This window comes from Drosophila subobscura, chromosome O (genome assembly GCF_008121235.1).
Source record: "Drosophila subobscura isolate 14011-0131.10 chromosome O, UCBerk_Dsub_1.0, whole genome shotgun sequence".
Taxonomy (NCBI): Eukaryota; Metazoa; Arthropoda; class Insecta; order Diptera; family Drosophilidae; genus Drosophila; species Drosophila subobscura.
In genome coordinates, this window is record NC_048533.1 from 1,510,603 (window position 1) to 1,517,341 (window position 6,739).

Here is a 6,739-nt window from a genome sequence, read left to right on the forward strand (position 1 = left end):
CTATAATTACTACTGCTTCTGCTTTCTGCTTTCTGCTTGCTGCGTTTGTTTTTGCGTTTTCATCCGAATGTTCGTGTTTTCACATTTTTGAATCTCTTTTATCCTCCATCATTAACTTGTAAACTCTTGTAATATTCAAAATTAAGACACGAAATCGTTAAGGTATAGATATGATTGTATTATTGAATGATTGTTGTAAAAACGGCAGATATCTTTCCCAACTATCCTTCACATGGTGGTTGGGCCTGAACAGGCACAGACCCGTAAAAAGTATGAAGTTCGAATATCCTTCCGATCGGACTTACAAATGTCGGTACTTATGTCGGTAACATCGCCAACATATTAAGGACGCTCTTGGAAAAGATATGTAATCATCGGCGAGCCGAGTAGGATCAGTTTTTACTATGCCAAATTTATTAAGTAGTTATTCGCATGGAATCGTGAAATATCGGTTGAAATACGCAGATACATAGAAGAATGATTGAGCAGATTGTATAGTACATGTACATATGTATGTCTATCAGAAATCGTCTAAACTCAGCAATACTTTAGATCGTTTCAAGGACCTTAACCTAATACTAGACTTCCACTAGGGTCATTGGAATTTCAGGTACTTTGAAAAATCTTATGAATTATGTATTTGGCATATAACGAAAACACTAGAACCCTCTACAGTACTCGCACAGAGGTGTGCTAGTGCTTCTATATGTATGCTCCGCGAATGCTCTGAGAATGTGCCCTCTGCACCGTTGAAAGACTGGTCTGGTCTGGTATGGTATGTGGCGAATATGCTATTCTAGTTGATCTAAACTAATCTCGTTGTTTATTCATCATTGATTTTTTCACAATTGGTTTCTAAATGTATTTCTTGTCTATTCGATTGGTAAGTAGATGTAGCGTAAATTTGCTATCCTCTAATCGTTGTGCCTACGGAGTAATCGGATTTCGAGCGGCCCTAAAATATATATTAATATATGCACGTAGCTTGGCTTGTCGTTGGAGTACAAAGGAACTAACTGCATCACTGTGCGTTGTGATTTCACTCAAGTGATTTCACTAGTTCTAATACTATGTAATCAGATGTCCAACGTGCAAACAAACTACTCGTAAGTAATAACGAAATGGGGTACTTTAAAATCAAGTCCCTTTTGCTTATGTATCTCGAAGAGGGGACCACAATAAAATAGTCATATGTATAGCTGGGCACCTTCCCGGGTACGTATGTATTACCATTTTAAAATGGATGTAGTCGAGGTAAACCTAGTTCAGACACTAGTTAGTATAGCACCCATGGCATGTCCTGGGCCGAACAAGAGCAGGCAGATAATGCACGTTGAAGGGTTAAAAGAGCACGTGAGCTTCGGCTAGCCGAAGCCGGTTGTTTTTCTTACTATCATGCACACACACATACATACATATGTATGTACATACATACATATGTAGACGGTGAGACACCCGTACACCTGTACTGTTCATGGGCACCGTATGCTGGCACGCGTTTGTGTAATCTGAAACCGAGACCGAATCATATCATCATCGCAGGACTCTCATCTTTTCGTTTTGAGTCTTGTTTAGAACAAGTTTCTCAGTGGGCAACTTTTGAAAGCATCACTAAGACGTTTCTTCAACTTGGCTGGAAGTAGAAACAAGACAAATCAGTTAACACGAACACCAACGGAATGAACAACTTTGATAGCTTGGTAAAATTGCCTACAAAGGTGACATGTAGAACTGCAATAAAAACTGAAGGGAAATAATAATTCAGAACATAAATGAAAGAGTAGAGTTTGTACGGAGTTTGATTGTTTCAACCTCTCAGTATGTATGCCCTACCCCTAAGGGACTTTTGTTTTCAATCTGCTGTGGTCTTCAACTTTGTCGTTAGTGGCTGTGGCTGAGACTGTCAATGTGGTGTGATGAACAATGGAAACGGAATTGATTGGCTGAACCTACCTTTACCCAGGCCTCGAAGTGGGTGCTTGGTTATACTCGTACGACATAAAAGTTACACAGCTTAACAAAATCGAAACTCTTAAGTACATGTGCCTGTTCTTGTACAAACGAGTACTTACTGAAGTCCTTTGATGCGCGCTTAAGGCAGACGGGCCTGGGGGTGCCTGGATGACACACGCAACTCACCTTTACCTCGTGGCCCAGCTTGAATGGCCCAGTAGATCTGAAGGCTAATGCCGTCGCAGAATTGTTGGCATGGCATTTGCTTAATACATATTTGATAACGTAGCACATTCCATTACACAATCTTTTTACAGTGTTCTTAGCAATACAGGAGAGTAGGTTTTGTAATAGAGATAGGCAGCAGACAGCAGCACCAGCACCTCAGCCTGTTGACATACGTATTGTACCATATCCTATATCTGGCACACGAGCACGTGGATGTACCTGTAGGCACGTACAATATGTATGTATGGATGGTTCTGAAGTGGAAGGTGGAAGTTGGAAAATTTGGTGGTAAACAGACACAGAGATAGACGAGATCGGTGGATAGGTAGATGGGAAGATAGATAGATAGATAGATAGAGAGACAGGTACAGAGAGAGAGAGAGAAATATAGATAGAGACACGCACACACATATAGAAAAACATATAGACTAACAGTCATGCCAAATCAAGATCGCTATACGTATCGGATATCGGGCAGGCAGAAAGTCAAGGTGTAGGTAGTAGGACATGTATAGGGGTTGGGGTGGGTCGGGTCGGGTCGCTTGATGTGTTTCGAGGGGTTCTTCGGGGTAATACCGCCTAGGAATTAAAACCCAATGTATTGTTGTGTTTTTTTAATATATATTTATACATATATATATTGTTTTATTATTCTTCTTTGGTTTGGTTTGAATTAAATGTTCAAAGTAACAATATAATTAATCAACTATTAACGCTTTCCTTAGGTTTTTGTTTTGTGTTTTTTTTTTATCCTTTTCTTGTGTATAGAACTGCTTTCACATCTAATAATGACTTGAATGGTATTCTTTCCAACATTATTATTTTTTTTATTTTTTGTCTGTTGTTTCTCTATTAAATTCATTTCCCTATTAAGTTACACATATATGTACATATACATATACATATGCATATACATATACGTATACATATACATATACATACATATACATATATAGATAATAATGTATAATTATCTGCTTTAATGAACTTTCTGATATACATATACATACATTATCATAACTATAATATTAACGATAACACAATATTAATCAAACGAACAAAATTAAAATCGGCTGAACCATTTAACATTTTAAACATTTATGATTACGTTAAAAACTTGATAATGATTGAATAATATTGTATGTTTCAAGTTGCCTCTCCATTGTTTTGTGTTTTCTTATTAACGTTTATTCAATATATTAAACAATTCAACTGCCCGTCAACATCGTACATCGTATAAGTATCTGAGAGAATAACGCAATGGATATTGTAGAATCTAGGTAAACATTTTCAATACGTATTTACTTTATAGAGCGCATAGAGTTTCGAGTTCGAAAGGAGCATAAGAGCTAGGATACGAGTGTCCGGACTCGGATTTAGTAAAACTAGATTGGAATGCGGAAGGGAAACGCAGCTAAGCTAAGTAGTATTGTAGCTCTAGTAGTATAAGTACAAGTACAATTGTGGGTTAAAGTAACAGTTAAGAATTGTGGATTCCTCTTCCTTTGGTAGAATCATCATCTTAATCTCATCGTCATTGTATTCATCTATTCGCTACTCATGATCTAGTCATGTGAGCCACGTTAAGGCATTCTTTCATTAGTTCGATCGTTCCTAACTTGGTATGGAGCGATGGGGGCACGAGGGGATTGCTTTATTAGATTGACAGAGAGAGGCGTTGAGGACGTAGGTAACGATAGTCGTAATACTGCTGCCGCGCCGATATGTGTACAAGAAACATATGCAGTTAAGAACGGTTAAGAAGAATCTGAGAGTGGTGTTTTTACTGATAGACGTACTGATAGGGTCTCGGCATCTGTTCCTTTATATAATTGTTCATTATTCATCATAACATAACATAACATCTTAAGCATTTTTGGTATATTCATTATATGGTAACTTTCTATACGAATTGTACATACATTGTACATTTCTTGTTGGTGGTTGGTTGGTTTGTATTGTTGTTGTTGGATCTGTACATATGTACATATGTATGTATGTATGTATGTATGTGTCTATGTAGAGTAAGCGTTTACAACACCATTTCTGCTATTTAAATGCATGTGACTAGTGTGAATTCATGTACTTATATGAATGTGTAACTGCATGTGTATGTGTGGTGTGTATGTGTGTTTATGCTTTTAAAGATAAGCCATATATATATTGTACAAATGAAGTTCACAACGTTCAGAAATATGTTAAGAAAAACTTGTAGCAAACTGTCATGAGTTGAGATTGAGGTTGAGTTGATGTTCATGTTCATCATGTTCATGTTGTTGTTGTTGTTGTTGTTGGCTGTGCTGTGGGCTTTTATAGAAGCTCATCTCGTACATACATATATGTACATATATTTGATGTATAACATTACTTTTGTTAGTTACTTTTGCTGTAGATGTAGTTGATGTTGATGTTGTTCTTGTTTTTGTACTGGCTGTAGTGGTTTTCTTGTGCTGTTGTTCTTGTTCTTGTTGTTGTTGTTGTTGTTGTTGTTGTTGTTGATGATGATATATCATACATAAAACACCGAGAGAAGAGTACATGTCTGAGAGGGACCATCGAGTCGTAGTTGTGGAGATTTGGTAGAGTTGTTGTTGTTGTTTCGTGTTGTTGCAAATGTTGTTCAGGTTGTTTTTCAGATATAAATATTTTAGGCAGAGTAGAAGTGGCGCAGATTAAAGATTTAAGAGAGTGTTTTAAATCAAAAGAAGAGAAAGAGAGAGAGAGAGAGACACCAGAGAAAGAGAGAGAGAGATATTTATATATATAGAATGCAGTGTGATTAAAACATTTATTCATATATATGTATGTATATTATTTAGTTTTAGTTGTATGTACTTATATATCGACTAATAAACAATGTATTCGACTGATAATTACGAGGAAATCTAACTCCGGTCAACCGGATCACAAATGTCCTTCCAACTGTCCCATTAACCCGATTTATTGTGACACATGTGATTCATATTCATTCTATGTATGCTAAGAATCGTTGTGAGCGATACCATACCCATATAGAGCGTGCATAGTCATTGATAGGAATTATGGGTACATACATATATGCACACATATCACACATATGTGAAACAGATGTTCGGTTGATGATGTCGATGCATGGGGTAGTGATACGAGTATGTAACGGATGATAACACAAGTCAGTTCGAGCCTAATTGAAAGTAAATTAAAGTTCATCTTTAGCTTTACCATAGAACACCACTTCTTCGAAACCTGTTATTGGCAATGCAAGTGCAACGACTAGATCTGGAACTGGATCTGGGGATGGCTCGATTTGTATGTTTGTACATACATATGTACGTAAACCCATGCACAAAATTATTGCATTCTCTGCCTTAGAAGGATTTTTCTAACTATTTGGAATACATTAACAGGTATGTATTTATGTATATGTACAATTTTGGTGTAAGTGAGTTGCCTTGTAAACACATTTGTGTTTACATTGTGTGTAGGTGTGTTTCAATACGACGGTATAACGGACGACGGAAAGATCAACAGCTTATTGTTCCAGGAATTGTAAGTGGCATCGTATTCTGTGGGAATTTGTCTTTGTTTTTTATTTACTAGATTTGCATGCATTTTTCTGTTACTGTGACTGTGACTGTTCTGTTGCTGTTTTGTGTTCGCTCTCTGATCTACTGTCGTGTCGTTTGGGTTTGGGGTGTGGGTACGACCTGTGGGCCGGCGTGTGCGCTTATCGGTGAAAAATGTATGCTAAATGTATCACAGCATTATGCTCTCGAACTGCCTAGCGTCTCTTATAAGCTATTCTCCTTGTCTAAAAGACTACAGCTAATATTTTATTGTTTATGTTTTTATATTGTTTTACAATATTTCTTTTCCTACGGAGTACTCGAAGCCGTCGCCAATAACTAATCACCCATAACGCCACGGATGTGTGTAAATAGAAACAAATGTGAAATGAAACTCAAGTTCGGCAATGTTCAATGTATCATAGTATAGGCAAGGTATATAAGTATAATTATAGGTTTAGGTATAGTTAGTTGGTTAGTTTACTTACATTTCAGAAGCATCAATCAGTGAGATCAGTAACTGTCTCGAAAGATTTTAAACTCTCAATTGTAGTGTGGTATGTATTTTTGTATAGGAAAGAAACAAAATGTAACAGCTGTTAAAGAAGATTTGTTTTTTGTCAATTCCGAAACCAAACTGACTGAAACTTGAAAGTTTGGAATTTTCTTGGGTTGTAGGCGATCAGATCAGATAAGATCAGATGTCGGATCGGCTCAGTTTGAGAACCAGAAATAATTTCAACGTCTCTGCAGTCAATTCGTTTGCAAATGTGATTATTTTTCTGTGGTTAAATTCATGGAAATGTATATAACATGTGTACATACATACATGCGTATGTATATTTTGTATACATACATATACTTATATATTCGAATGGCAATTACAACATATGCGCCGATTTAGTTCATAATCTTCCCATACTCATTTATGGAATAAAGTCCAAAGTGATTTCAGCAAAGTATTTCGACGGTTCGACATTGTTCAGCATCCTCCTCTGTCGCACCATTCGCTT

General features: G+C 36.8%; 1 long non-coding RNA gene across 1 annotated transcript; it reads right to left on the reverse strand.

The window, feature by feature from the left end:
• Nucleotides 1-2,907: 2,907 nt before the first annotated feature.
• Nucleotides 2,908-6,551, reverse strand: LOC117899610. Its single transcript, XR_004649193.1, has 2 exons — nucleotides 6,215-6,551; nucleotides 2,908-4,723 (listed from the first exon to the last, which is right to left on the reverse strand). It is a non-coding gene; the product is annotated as an uncharacterized LOC117899610 (long non-coding RNA).
• Between the last annotated feature and the right edge of the window lie 188 nt (nucleotides 6,552-6,739).